The sequence below is a fragment of the Elephantulus edwardii genome, unplaced genomic scaffold, assembly GCF_000299155.1.
Source record: "Elephantulus edwardii isolate Elephantulus edwardi_28Jun2011 unplaced genomic scaffold, EleEdw1.0 scaffold00024, whole genome shotgun sequence".
NCBI lineage: Eukaryota > Metazoa > Chordata > Mammalia > Macroscelidea > Macroscelididae > Elephantulus > Elephantulus edwardii.
In genome coordinates, this window is record NW_006399774.1 from 6282404 (window position 1) to 6286596 (window position 4193).

The following is a 4193-nucleotide window of genomic DNA, read 5'->3' on the forward strand; positions in this document are numbered from 1 at the left end:
ATTCTTTTTGTCACGGTAGAGAAAGCCAACTGATTTTTGTATGTTGATCTTGTATCCTGCTACTTTGCTGAATTGGTCAACTATGTCCAATAGTTTCTATTTTAAAAACAACAACCATCAAATGTACAACTATTGGTCTTTTCCAGTTTGCATGGTGAATAGTAAAGAAAATCAAAGACACATCAAAAGAACCATTCCAACTGGAAGAACGAGATGGTGTCCGGTACCACTGTGGCTGTTCTGAAAGAATCAGTATAGAAGGTCTTGGATAGGATGGGGAAAATGTAGAACAAAACTCAAAATAATAAAGGGGGAGGGGGAAGGCACGTGATAGAGACTGGTGGGACTCTGGAAGGTATGGCTTTTAGACCCTCTTCAGGCATAAACCCAACTCACTTACATGACCCAACATTATGGCAAACACATAGAAGATGGACGGTAACAGGGAGATACATACTCTTACACCAACCACCCATACAGGGTCAAAGGGTCAAAGTTTGCCCAGAGATAACTTCCAAAAGGTGCAGGAAGAAAGAAGAATGAATGGGAACGGGATGCCCAGGAGGATGTCAGAGAAGTACTGTTATACCTTGTGGGGCTAGCCATCAATGTCTTGAGTCAAAATATATATGAATTGTTGAATGGAAGCCAATTTTCTCTGTAAACTTCCACTCAAATCACAATTACTATTTCTTCAACAAAGATTTCTAGCAGGACAATGTTTAGCCAGTAATTCTCCTTGGTATTACATATATTCCCATTGTTGTTGTTGTTGATTGCCTTTGAGTTGAGCATGACTCATAGTGACCCCATGAACAAAAAGCCTGATATCCCTCTACAACCATCAACATTTATCAAAATTCATAGTTTCCAGATGCATGTTATTTAGGAAGTGTATGCCACTCCTGCTTCCAAAACTGTCATAGTATGTTATTGTTGTCATGTGCCGTTGAGTCACCTACGATGTCTAGTGACAATACGTACAGCAGCTCTGACCCCTTCCCTATCCTGAGCCAGTCTCATTAACTGCGACACACCAACCCCCCTCACCCCAGTCATTGTATCAACCTTTATCAATCCATCTCATCCGGGGTCTTCCTCTCCTGCACTGTCCATCCACCCTTCCGAGCATGATGTCCTTCTCCAAGGACTGATCTCTCCTGGCCATGTGCCCAAAGTAAGTGAGGCGGAACTTCAAAGTCCTATCCTCCAAGGAGAGACTTGGTTTCACCCTCTCCAAGACAGACCTATTTGTTTTCTTGGCGGTCCATGGTATATTCCCATTACTCTGATTAATATAACATTTTGTAACATGCATCTCTGATAACCTTTACAGATGGCATAGACTGATGATAAATGAAGAAATTTTTTAAATGCTGGACTTGGTTGACATTTTAAAAAATTAATTATACTCAGTCTTTTATAAAGGGAATTTGGAAGGGTTTTGGGGTGTTTTGGGGTTTTTTTACTTTTACATTTTACCTGTGAAAAATAGATGAAGAACGTATTATCTTACTCATCTTACTTCAAAATATCTTAAATATTTCTTAATAAATTTTTCAGGATCATTCTTGATATCACAAAGGTAAGTACTTGGATACTAGCAGAAGCATAAGCAGTTTGAATCTATCAGCTGCCTCAAAATAGAAAGCTATGGCAAGCTATTCCATAACTGTTACATCCGGGAAGGTTGGTGGTGCTGTACTGTTCTAGCCTGTGGAGTCATTTGAACACCAACTCTACTATCAAGAAAAAAGTCTGTGTTTGTTGTTTTTAATAAATTACTATGAGAAGAAAACCTCTAGAAGTGAATAATGGAGACAGAAAATAGAAATACAAACTATACAGTAATCCTAAAAGCAATAAAAAAACATGACAGCTAATCTGTGTATATAAAGCTTATAGTCATACAATGTTTAGCATGTGCTAGGCTCTGCTCTGAATCTTAAAATAGTCTCATTAAATTTTCACAACAATCCTTAAGACTTAGATACTATAATTATCCTCACTCTAAGGAAGAAACAATTTATGCAAAAGGAGTTTGGGTGTTTTGCTTAAAGTTCTAAAAGTAAATAGTAAAGTGAAAATATTAAGAAAAGTCAAGGAGTAGGAGACAGCTAAAGTACTTGTCACGTGACAATTGATTTTATGAATTATCTCCATAACATCTTCATAGCAGGTACTATTTTTATCTTCCACTATAACAAATGAGGAACATCAGCTTTCTGTGGTTATGTCACTTCCCTAAGATTCACGCAAAGCTCGTAGCAAAGCCAAGACTGGGACCCACAGAGCACTTTCCCTGTCAGACCTCTGAGTCTCTAGATTTCATGATATGTCCCATGCCTCTTCTGTCTTTTGTATTTCTGCAGTATTGTCTTCATCATGTCCACGGACTGCAGATTGTATTTCTGTGTCTCTTTATCTGTCCATTGTTGTAGCATTACCCACCCAATGTTTCCTCCAGGGTTGTGAGACACCCAAATCATTCCTTTCCCTTATCACGAATCATTCATCTGATTCTAATGGAGAAAGGGGTAAAACGAAACCCATTAGAATGGAAACTGAAGAAAGCACCGTTCTGCATAAGCTTTGGTTTCAGGAAAACATTTTCACTTGGCATTTTGTTTGAGGCAGTATGTTCACACAGAAATTTCTTTTAAAAAAAATCTTCAGGGAATACCGGAATGAGGATTTAACTAAGCAAATTGTGACATTTCTTCCTCATGAGAGCACAGAAGGAAGATGGTTCAGGAGCTCTGGGTAAGAGAGACACAGAGGAGGATACAAGCATGCTCTGCCATTTTCCCTCCAAGCTTTGTCATCTTTCAAACAAGGCTGTTGCCCTTCCTAAGCTAAAATATTCTACTACTAAAATCTCAGAGCAGAGAAGGTTCCAATCAAGGTTGTTACTCTTTCTGCTAGGGGTCACCAAGTTGACCACAACTCAGAGCAACCATATGAAGGACAGACTGAAACGCTGCCCGCACCTGTGCCATCATCTCTCCACCTTGCTTAAGACCACTGGTGCAGTCCCTGTGACAATCCATCTCTCTGAGGGTCTCCTTCTCTTTTGTTAGCCTTCTCTTTTCCAAGCATGATTCCTTTTTTCAAAGACCAGCACCTCCTAGCAACATGCCCAAAGCATATGAGATGGAATTCTACCATCCTGGCCTCTAAGGGGCACCCCCTGGTCGTACCTCCTTCAAGACAGATTTGTTCTTGGGCAGCTCAAAACTCTTCCTCAACGGCCCAATTCAAAGGGATCCATTCTCCTTCAGTCTTCCTTACTCATTGTCCAAATTTCAGATGCGTACAAACCAACTGACAAAGTACCATGACTTGGATCGAGGCTACAGAGTTCATATTTGCCAGTCATTGATTATTATTCATATTGTTATTGTTACTGATTCCCTTCAAGTCGAGCACTACTCATAGTGACCCTATGAACAAAAGGCCTGAAGCCTTTCTATAAATATTGACATTTATCAAAGTTCATAGAATTTCCAGAGGCATGTTCTTTAGGAAGTGGATGCCACTCCTGCATCATTAGTAAGAATGAAGGTGGCGTAGTGGAGTGTACTGGGGCAGTGCAGAGTGGGGGAGATTGTATACCAATGAAAACATTTCTCTTTTACTTTTCAAAGAGAAGAGTGAACTGCGGGAGGAGAGGGGTGGCAGGGAGAAAAATGCAACAATGAATGAATGGAAAGCCAAAATCTCTGTAAAGGTTCATTAAAATTAATTAAAAAAATACTAAGCAACATAATGATTTCATTTATCATGAATAAAGTCACCATCAGTTGGAGCTGACTCAAAGGCAGCTGACAATAATGTTGTTACTATGACAGAATGATACAGGAGAAGCCCTGACAAGGACGAAGAATGTTTATGGAGCTTATCAAATCTAATAGTGAAGTTCAAAACTTCCCTCAACAAATCTTAAAGACAATTGTATTCATTCTTTCTTTGTGGTCACAGTTTGGAAAACAGTGGATTTTGGTTTATTTGATTTTGTGCCCAAGGGTAGGGCAAGTAGGGTCAGTTATCAAGGAAGACAAATGGTTATTGCATCAGTATTTTGTGCCCAAGGGCATGGTGGAACGACAAGCAAATTTTCACACACTAGTTATCAAAGATAAATCTCTCTATCTGAGAAGAATGGGAATCCCAGAACATTTAATTGTGCTAAT